Here is an 11852-nt window from a genome sequence, read left to right as displayed (position 1 = left end):
GGGCTGAGTCTGAGTCTGTCAGTGAGCTCAGCTTACGAAGGGTAGACATAGGTGTCAAAATCACCCTTGATTACCACATGGCAGCTCTGTGCCCCCTTCTGGTGGCTGTCCTTGTTACTGCAGGTGGCCGAGCTCAAGAGAAAGAGAATAAGAAAGACAGAGACAAAGATAGAAAGAAAAAAAAATGAGTTCCAGACTGGGATGATATACTAGAGGATCGTGAATGGGTTTATTTACCATGGTCATAACTTAAGAGCCTCAAGATGGAGTGGTAGGTCTTTGGTTGAGAGCCAGAGCCACTGACCTGGGCAGGATGAAGGTCCAAATTGCCATGTGCAATCCACAACTCGTTTTGAGCTGGTGGAGGCAGCCTGGGGTGCAGCACAAGCCCTCCGCCAGACTCGGGCAATGACAAACATGGTGTACTGCCATGGAAACCTTATTTTGCACCTCCTGCTCAGAGAACACGGAAGAAGAAAACCTAAACTAGCACTGGAATGGCAACATGCCCAACAATGAGTGCCACAATGTGTTATGGGCATACTCCAGCCAGAGCAGGTGCTCAGCCTAGAAGGAGGGGTTGGCAGATGTCAAGCACCAGAGAGCCCACTTGAGATCCTGATTAACCCACTCAGTCTGGTCATTGAACTGAGCGTGAAACTCAAAAAACAAGCTGACCGAGGCCCCCAGCAGTTGACAGAAGGTCTTCCAAAAACAGCTGGCAAACTGGGGTCCTCAGTCAGAGGCCAGGTCACTTTTCTCATAAACAACTCATCATCAGGTCAAGTTCCATCAACTTTCAAGACTGCAAGAGTGCTTCCCATCCTGAAGAAGCCGATGCTTGATAGCTCTGATGTCAACAGCTACAGACCAGTATCACTCCTTTCTTTTCCTTTCAAAAATTCTTGAACGTGCAGTCTATAATTAACTGTCTCTCTCTTTCTCACTCATAACCAGCTCCAGGACTCCAACCAGTCTGGCTTCAAACCGGTGCACTAAACAGAAACTGCCCTTATAGCAACAACTGAGAAGCTCCAGGCAGCAAGATCAACTAATCTGTCATCTTGGACACCTTGGAATCACTGGCTCTGTGTGGAAGTGGTTCAAGTCCTATCTGGAGGGTCGCTCATATCAGATAACATGGAGAGGGTCCATATCCTCTCCATGCAGGCTCTCCTCTGGTGTCCCACAAGGCTCGGTGCTGGGTCCTCTTGGTGATGTAATATCCTCTCATGGCTTCTCTTATCACTGCTATGCTGATGACACTCAACTAATGCTTTCCTTCTCACCTTCTAGCACCCAGGTTTCCGGTCGTATCTTAGCATGTCTGACTGACATCTCTGATGGCAGCTCAGCACCTGAAGCTCAATCCTAGCAAGACTGAGTTGCTATTCATCCCAGCAACTACAGGTCCTTCTCATGATCTTACTAACTCGAAAACTCTCTGATTGTTCCGTCTGAAGATGCAAGAAGTCTTGGTGTGATTCTGGATGGCCAGTTATCGTTCTCAGCTCATATCACGAACCTAACTCGGTTATGCAGGTTTCTCCTGTACAACGTTCTGATGATTCGACCCTTCCTAACTCAAGAGGCCAACCAGATGCTCATTTAGTCTTTTGTCATCTCAAGGCTTGACTAGTGTAACTTGCTCTTGGCTGGTCTTCCTATGCAGGCCATCAAGCCCTTGCAACTCATCCAAAATGCAGCAACATGGCTTGTTTTCAATCTTCCTAAGTTCAGTCATGTCACTCCACTGCTGTTCTCCCTTCACTGGCATCCTGTAGCTGCATGTATCAGATTTAAAACCCTGATGCATACAAAGCCAAAAATGAACCAGCCCCTCCCTACCTAATGGCAGTGGTCAAGGCTCGAACTGTACCTTGAGCCCTTCAAGCTTCAAATACAGCTCGACTTGACCCACCATCCTTCAAGATGCATGGAAGGCAAGCATCAAGACTTTTCTCTGTCCTGGCACCCAGGTGGTGGAGCGAACTCCCACTGGCTGTTCGAACAGCAGAGTCTTCAAACGCAGACTGAAGACACGTCTCTTTTTACAGTACTTAAGTGAGCACTGATTTAAGTATTTATTGTAATGTGTTGCACTGCACTGTTTAATTCTGTCCCTTTTTCAGTGCAGACCTGGGATAGACAGGGGATGAAGCAAGCTTCCTGGTCTTGTCCTGGGTTTATTACTCTCAGTGCAGACCTGGCAGTCAGCAACTTACCCCAGAACATTGTGGTTCATTCTGTGCCACCAAAAATGCCTTTTTAAGAATTCCAGGATGCCAGTCAACCCTTGGTGCCTTGTGAAGGGTGAGGTGTGTCCCCATTGCAGGACCTGGAACTGGATCAATGTGGGAACATAGAGTCTACCCAGGGGACCTCCTCCTGGGTTATGCTCTTGCAGCAGTACTGCTTAACTGGTGGGCTCCAGCCTCATCACAGTGGAGCTACAATCCATGCCACAGAGGACAGAAGGCATAGGGGTTAAGCTTAATGTCAGGACTGGAATGTTGAGAAAGTATGACTCCTACACCCCCAAAAACCAAAGGAAGCCCAGAGTCATGGAGCTGCAGGACTGGCGCTGAAGTTCAAGCTTTTTTCTGAGCTTCTATTGAAACTGCCCAGTTGTTTCTGGTGAGGGCAGTGAGAGGAGCAGCCAACACACTGAAGTTCCAGACAAAAAAAAGAAGAAGTTGGCAAAGCCCAGAAAGTGCTGGACCAGTCAGATAGAGGTGGGGGCAGCCAGTCCTTGACGGACTTGACCATCAGGTAAACTCTCCTCCCTCAAGACTCATCATCACCTGGAAACACAAACACTAACAGGAGACTCTCAAAATACAAAATAAAGAGCAGGTGAACAACTGCATCAACACCATCCACATAAAATAATCATTAATAACAAAGACATTGATAAGCATAAATCAATATTTACATTCATCTAAAAAACACTGATCCAGGAACTGGTATTGTAGAACAACAGCTTTCGTATTGACTCTCGGCACATTTCAAAGAGGACAAGCTCTTCGCCAAAACCCACATCATTTTAATTTCAGGAGGGAGCAGTTTGCATAAACGGGGAGAGGGATTCAGGAGAAATTGAATTCCAGTCAATAAAAGAGAAAAACATAAAATGCAGTGAACACATGACATTACTGTTCCATAGTGGGATGCAGAATATGTGCCAAAATGAAAAACAAAAACTCTATTATGTTGTTTTCATCCCGTTTAACCTCTTTACTGAAAAACAGTATATGAGGATTTGCATTGTAAAAATGAAATGCTGAATTCAGTCCACTTTAAAATGTAATGTAGACACGGCTATTCTGCTGTCTGCTTTCTTTATTTCATGCATCTATGCTCAGTTTACTCCTAATGCTGCAGAATGACACTTTCAACCCAAAAGTTTTGAACAATCTTCTCCATCATCCCTCTCTTCCATGAGACATCCTATCTAGCATATTTCTGAGCTCTGTGCTACAGCAGTCACAGTGGACCCCTGTCCTATCTCTTGAAAACATTCAAAACAAATTGCATCGTCTGTATCCAACATCAAAAGGATGAAGCCTTAGTGCAGGGCAGGACTCTGACTTAATTTCAGCCTCTAAACTAGGCCAGTGTTGCTCTGCCTCTGTCCTGCACTTTTTCGCCACTCCCAGCACACCTGATCCAACTAATCTGCTCAGTATCAGCGCTTTATTGAGTTTAACCTTTTCTAGATCATTTTACTGGTACCGTCACACTTCCATCAAAGTGTTCACTCTGTTTTTAAACATATTTTTATGCATCAAGTTGTCCAGCAATAGGGTGATGCAGCACAGCGTTAGAGAGCTTGAGCACTCAGGATTTGATTCCCACAAACCATTTTATAAATTATTTTCGTAAGTAACAAAATGAGTAAACGCTAGCAAATTTGTGGAGCCTCACCTTCAAAGCCGCGTCTGCCCTGCCCTGCACTTTTTAGTGTTTTCCTGCTCACAACACACCTGATTCACCTCACAAATAATCTCTGTATTCTCTGAGGCATTTCAGTGCATTCAACAAGTGTCACTCATCAATCTCAGCAGCTCCTACCAGAAACGTTTTGGCTTTACACACAATTCAGTAGTGTGTATACAAAAACACAGTGGACTCAGAAAAATGCATAAAATGAAATCAGTGATATCAACATTTAAGTTAAATTTAGACAAGGTTAACCCACAGTCCTTGGTACAGCGCATGGTGATCATGTGATCTGACGCTGCGAGGGAATTTCTGTTTTCTGCTTCGACATTGCGGCACAGACCTCTGAAGATGAAGGACTTTAATGGTAAGTTGTCTCAGAGTAAACTGCATGTAATGTAACTCTGTACTGATTGTCTAGCCAACTTGTTTTTTGTGTCGATAAAACTCTAAACTTGCTGTACTGTGATTCGTGTGGTTCTTATGGCTTTTGCAGGTTCTTACTGAGTTATACTGATACCTTTTACTCCTACTATTCAAGCTGTGTTTTGCTAGGCTAGGCTTCAGGTTGAGTCACTATTGAAGTAACTTGTATGTTATAGTTATACTTTTACATGAGTATGGGTTAAAGATGACCTACACATTTCTAACAAAATCATATTCATAGTTGCTTATTAAATGTAAAAATACATGTTTTGTACAATGTGTAAAGAATGTTTGTTTGTTTACCTTCAAGAAATTTATCTTCAAGATTTGAACACCTGTCTGTCAATGCATCATTCTGACTTATGTAGCTGGTACTTCATGCTTTCTGTGTTGTTTCGGAATGACTGAGTTCAAAAACTGAAACATGTAAACAGTCATATTACTTTTATGTGTATGTGTTTGTAATTTATACCATTTATAATAATTATCGTAATATTTATTGTAGCCTATAACATTTTTTTACAGGCAAAAAAATTAATCACCTCTAGAAAGTGTACACACTTTTGTGTTTTTTGTGATTCTTTTCAACAATTTCCATGAAGCCTTTTCATTTACTATGACAAAATGTGCACAAGAATATGTGGATGGAAACCCAGCTAATGACACTGTGCGTCCTTGTTCAGTTATGAGATATAGCAAGTTTTAAATAACTTAATTTTATGTACTATATAATGCTAGTAGGGATGCTGCTTATGCTTTTTCATTTTCTCTTTAATTTTATCCCAAAAGTTAACTTTACAGAACAAAATTTTCAACACTGTTTTGTGCTGTTCAGAGACGTAAAATGACAGCAGTTCACATAATTTGGGTAATATGATTAGACAGTTTGGCATTTATTTACATTCAGAATTATTGGGCTGATGTTTCTGTGCTGCATGGTGTTGTTTCTAGGACTGTGTGAATGGGGTGTCTGGGTTCCAGAGACCGTGAACACAAAATTACATTGAATTATATATTAAAAAAATTACCCACAGTTAAAGAACGGAGTCGGGCCGTTTTTGTTCTCACAATTAAAAATCAATTGAACCACAAAATGTACTACAAACTAACCAAACTGTGTAAGTTGTGGCCATGTATTATTTTACTAAGAAGAGACGTCACGAGTGGGGCTATGCAAATAAAAAAAGTCTGTTGCTACAAAAAAGATGTTGCTACGGCTCCCCCTGCTGCACTTGTTTGGATTTTTTTATACTACTCAACAATAAATCAAATCAAATCAAATCAAATCAAATTTATTTGTATAGCGCTTTTTACAACTGATGTTGTCACAAAGCAGCTTCACAGAAATCCGTTTAGAACAAAGTTTCAACATGAACTGTAAATCCTCCAGGTGAGCAAGCCAGGGGCGACAGTGGCAAGGAAAAACTCCCTCAGAGCTGAGGAAGAAACCTTGGGAGGAACCAAGGCTCACATGGGGGGACCCATCCTCCTCTGGTCAAACTACCTACAAAATTATTATTCTACTAATATTAATAGTAATAGTAGTAATAGTTAGTAATAGTTAGAAGGTAGATAACAATAAATAACCTGTTTGTTAGCAGTGAAATGTTTATCATAGGAAGTATCAGTTATGATGCTGATTCAGGTGATATAAGACTTGTCTTAGTTTACATATACAACTTTCAGCCAAACTTTAAAAAGCAGGGCAGGACTCCCTCACCAGTGGGATGCCGCTTTATTAGGTACACCTATGTTGACTCTCATTTGCACTTATTGTTCATTTGATCAGGTCTACTTTGTAGTTCTACAGTTACAGACTGTAGTCCATCTGTTTCTCTGCATACTCTGTCATCCTGTTCTTCAATGGTCAGGACCCCCACAGGACCCCCACAGAGCAGGTACTATTTGAGTGGTGGGTCATTCTCAGCACTGCAGTAACACTGACGTGGTGGTGGTGTGTTAGTGTGTGTTGCGCTGGTCTGAGTGGATCAGACACAGCAGTGCTGCTGGAGTTTTTAAACAGTGTCCACTCACTGTCCACTCTATTAGACACTCCTACCTTGTCGGTCCACCTTGTAGGTGTAAAGTCAGAGACGATAGCTCATCTGCTGCTGCACAGTTTGTGTTGGTCATCCTCTAGTCCTTCATCAGTGGTCACAGGACGCTGCCCACAGGACGCTGCTGGTTGGAAGGTTTTGTTTCTCAGTCCAGCAGCGACACTGAGGTGTTTAAAAACTCCAGCAGCATTGCTGTGTCTGATCCACTCGCACCAGCACAACACACACTAACACACTATATTCAGACACTTGTATATTATTTTATTGTCTTCTCTTATTTTCTGCATGTCTATAATTTTATCTAGAATTTCCTTCGAAATGCTCTTTTTTTCAAAGCTTTATCTTTCACAGAGGACATTCAGTGTTGGAATACGATCTCACAGGAGCCCTCATAATGGCGTAATTCTACCCTTCTGGGAAAAGATAAAGCACGTCTCTAACAATGTTTTGGTGCCTTCATTAAATTCAAAAGTGGACTGTATTTAATTCTGACAAATTCAGCATTTTGTTTTTAAAATGTAAATCCTCATGCATTATTTTCCAGTAAAGAGATCAAGCGACATGAAAAGAGTGTAATAGATTTTTTTTTCATTCTGGCACATATTCTGCATCTCAACTATGGAACAGTAATGTCACGTCTGCATTGCATTTCACGTTTTTCCACTGTAGTGATTGCTTTTCAATTTGGTACCAATTCCTCTCCATAGGAACAAACCTAAATATGAATTTGTTTGTCTGCTAAATGTGTCATAACTTTTGCACAGTCCACATTTTGTTTTATTTTTAATCCAATATATTAAATTCAGTAAATAAACGTAAACGTAAAGTAATTGTGGATTTAAATGTGCTGAAGTGTGTCTCTGTAGAGGATGTTTTAACTTCTTTTCAGATAAAAAACAAAAACATTGAATTTGACCAGGGTGTTCACATTTGCATATGACTGTAGTTGAAAGGCTTTAGTGTGGCTTTCATCTTTGTAAGAAAAGGATCAGAAGATACTTTGACGGCAAAACTGATGAACAAGGAATCCTAAAAACTGACTTAAGACATGACAGAAACAGTTTTTTATATAATACCACATACATTAAACAACATTGTTCCCACATTGTTGACACTCATGGAAAAAAATAGCCCACCCAAAACCTCAACAAAATCCCTGAATCTTACACAATATGCACAGTACAAACATGATTAAAACGTTCTGCTAACAGAATGAGGGGCAAGTTGTAACACTGGTCAGAAAAGTCTGGAAACACAGTTAATTTAGTCCAATTCTATGTTCTTTGAACCAGATGATAATCATAAACAGAGGCCATTCTAAAACTCTAACTGGCCATCATTTGTGTTCAATCTGATGAAAAGCTGTACTGGACCATAGAGCCTAAAGTTGGTGCATCAGGCTCGGACTTCGATGATCATAATTTTTAGACGCTCCCTAATCAGCTCTCAGCAGCTTCAGTCCTCAAAAATGCACAGAGTTTAAATAGGCATTAAAATAGCCATTACGTGGAAGCTCATAGTCTTAGTTATGACATAATAGACTGGGGTATCTGTAACTAGTTAATCATTTGGATTTCTTATACTCTGAGTTTGTAAAATCACTGTACTTTTAAAGAAAATTAAATTAAAATGTAAATTAATTTAGTTAACAGAATTTGCAGTTTGAGAATATAGGCCTAGTACAGGTCAGCAGTTTTTAACAGCACAATATTAGTCAAGGCCTGTTGCAGTTCTTCTTTTTCTTCTTCTTTGTAACGGAACAGCACCAGCCAGAAGCTTGCGGTAAAGTAAGAAACAAGGCTCTACTTGACAGGGCTTGACAGTACTTGTAGTGAAGAGACAGGTGGTGACCAGATCTATTTTGGTACATGTGGGCCAAATCTGCCTATTAAGTCTGCAGGCCACCTTTGGCTCACATGCCAGTGCAGACATTGGGCCAGCTGTGAGTATCTGAGCCAGAAGTGGCTCACATCTGCATGCTATCTGGGTAGAGCAGGAGACTGAATAAAACAGTCCTTTATCTGTATCAAGGGTCTGTATCAAGGGGACGCGGTGCAACAAAGCAGCTGGAGGTCATTCATTTTCAACGAGAGCTGGTGATTTCCGGCAACAGGAGGCAGCATGAACGTTGGCAATGCGAAGTGGGCGGAGTTGCCACAGGTGGCGGCGGTGCTTTTGCCGCAAATAGAAAGTAATCGCAAAGAGCAAATACTGTTTTCCTCACATACTGACTGCAGAGACATGGGGATTAAATAAAAATAAGCACACAAGCGATTTCTCACCAGGGTTTTTATTTTTAGCTGGAATGCATCTGATTTGTGTGTGGCATCAGTGAAACTATGGCAACCAACGGTCTGCTCGACTTTAGAAATGCCCACAGGCGATGAGCGATCAGCGATTTCGGTGACAAGAGGTGAAAAGTCACTGCCGGTGTAAACGCAGGCTCACAGTATCAGTCCCCTGTGGGTCTGCCATGTGTCCGATTCACTTATCACAAAAAACCTGCCTTAAACAGAAACCAACTCTGAAATGTAGGTTTACTGAATTCAAGTGAAGTCTCTGTAACACCCGTGTTAGATAAGTGTTGAACAACCAGTGGTGGGTGTTATGTACCATTTATGTAGCAGACAAATGAAGGAAGATGAGTGGAGGATAAAATGGCAGTTTTAGAAGAAATGGCATGCACCCGTCCCCAGGGCCCCGATGACAGCCGCAAGAGCCGGCAGGAGCAATGAGCTCTCTTTCCCTCTCAGGTGCTCAAGCTGCCCTCAGTGAGAGCCAGCTGATTCCGATCTACTATTGGCAGCATGAGGGCCTTTAAAAAGAGCAGATAGGGAACAGAAAGAGAGAGAGAAAGAGGGACGAGCTGAAAAGCCTTCGGTTTTGGAGAAAAGGACTAAAAGTCTAGTTTTGAAGACACTGAAAAGGGGCAAGCTTTGGTTCTGGTACAGTTTCATTTGTTGTGTTTGATGTGAAAATTAAAGTTAAATGGCTGCTGTGACCTTCAATCCTGCCTTCAGCGTCCTTCCTGAGCGTAGAACATGATGAGCTACGGCGCCGAATGCAGTGCTCAAACTCGCTCTCGAGACAGGAATTTGCGGTTATGGCTACCTTGAATATTCACTGTACCTTGGCAAACACACACAGGCCTGAGTGCATGATGGAGCTCATGAGCCTGTAGAAGGAAGTTCGTTCTGAGGCATTGGGTGTGCATAAAGTGCCACTCTGAATCTTTCTAGCGTGTCTTGATCTACTAATCTGATCGCCCTTATGATCTCGAGTGTTCTGAGAACAGTGAACCAGTTCTGTGGCTCCTCGCCCAGAAAGAGTTGCAGTTCAGGAAGAACCTGCATCAGTTAAGAGAAGAGAAGAGGTTTGAGCGCCAGGTCATTTAAGTGAGTGTTTGACTGAGCACTTACGCAAATTCAGTTCATTTTAGCAGCGGTGTCGTTTTCAGGGCAGGAGAAATTACAATAATCATAATAATACAATAATTATAATTATTTTCAAAGATTATAAACCAGCTGTTTAACAAACAATATTACTGGTAATATTTTTCTTGCCCTTCTTCCTGTTCTAAAAAACACTTGCTTAGACCCAGAGCAGGAAACAGGAACTTAAACATTCTCCAGATTCCCTGATGTTTTGCTGTCAACACATCATTTTAAGCTGGAGAGATACTACAAGTAAAGATACACCTTTTAACATGTTTATGCAAATCTTGAGATATTACTGTATAAAATTATATATAATGCAGAGTGTTTGGTGTGAGTTAGCCTACAGCACAATAGATTGTGTATACAGTGCATATCACTTTGTCTGAGGCTGGGAATAATGGTAGTTAACGTTACATTAGCATTATCTGTGGTTGTGGCAGATAATAAATGAAATTAAATTGCTTTAAATCTAGCTGATCCGACCGTCTGTAATATGTTATTTCCTCAGTTATCCCGATCACAGAGCAGTCGGAGGAGGTGATGATGGCATAACATTAGGCTTTGTTTTGAGGGCATAGTAAGTATTTTCTTTCAACATCTTAGTTTACCTATAGAACATTGCTCTTATGGTCAACCTGATAATAGATAAAATGATATGCTTGCAGGTATAAAAGCACTATTCTTAAAGGGTTCTTTAGTGAAGAAAATGGTTCTACATAGAACTATGAACAATCAAAGAATCCTCTGAATGATTAAAGGGTTCTTTGCATAATGAAAGTGTTCTTCAGATTGATGGAGAATGTGTTTCATATGGTCTATATAGAACCTTTTTGAAAATGGTTCTATATAGCATGAAAAAGGGTTCTTCTATTGTTGCAATACGAAGCTTGTAATAATAGAAGAACATTTTCTGGTGCACCCTTTTCAAAAAGGTTCTATACAGAACCATCTACAGTACATTCTCCATCAATCTGAAGAATCCCTTGATTATGCAAAGAACCCTTTAATAATGCAAAGTGTTCTTTGATTGTTCACGGTTCTACTCAGAACCATTTTCTTTACTATACATCTCTTAAAGAACCATCATTTTTAAGAGTGTATGGGTCAAAAAGAGACATAAACCAAATCTTCCTGCAATAATTATGGGGACTGTATGTTCACTGGCTAATAAAATGGGCGAACTGTCTGCTCTAACACAGACACACTGGGAATACCGGGAATGCAGCATTCTGTGCTTCACGGATTCATGGCTGAGCCCATGTGTACCAGACTCTCAGGTTCATCTGAATGGTTTTATCTCTATGAGGGTCGAACAGAGTCTACAAACAAACTGGTAAGAAGAAAGGAGGAGGGCTGGCTGTGGTCCTGAATGACAGGTGTAATCTTGGTCACATCACGGTTACAGAAGTCTGTAAGCTACACAGTGAACTGTGTGTTGTAGCTCTGCTGTTATCTGCCGCTACTATCTTTCCCACATCATCCTGTGTGCTGTGTACATTCCACCCTCAGCTAATGCAGACACTGCGTGTGACGTCATCCACACGACCATTACCAGAGAACAAAACCACAGCCTTAGTGCTTTCACTGCAGTGTTTGGAGACTTCAACCATGTTTCCCTCTCATCATGTCTGCCCACTTTCAGCCAGTTTGTGGACTGCAAGACTGCTGTAGGCCAATATTGAAGAGGCATATAAATCTACAGCTCTACCCCCACTGGGTCATTCAGACCATAACCTGGTTCACGTCACTTCATAGTACTTAACCAGCTAACGTTACATTAAGGTAATATATTTACAGCAAAGAAATTACAAAAGTGAAAATTTCTTTCCCTCCTTCCTGTCAAGCAAGAAATTTCCACTTTTAAGCTGTGTCCCAATTCAGAGGCTGCATTTGAAGTCCGATTGCATCACAGCAGCATGACTAGGCTGTCCCATTTCAAAGCCTCCTTCAGATGCGGCCAAGACATGTGTTCTTCTTTTCCATGGCAATG

Source organism: Colossoma macropomum, unplaced genomic scaffold, assembly GCF_904425465.1.
Source record: "Colossoma macropomum unplaced genomic scaffold, Colossoma_macropomum, whole genome shotgun sequence".
Lineage (NCBI taxonomy): Eukaryota > Metazoa > Chordata > Actinopteri > Characiformes > Serrasalmidae > Colossoma > Colossoma macropomum.
The sequence above is the reverse complement of the archived record's forward strand: the minus strand, read 5'-3'. Positions refer to the sequence as shown.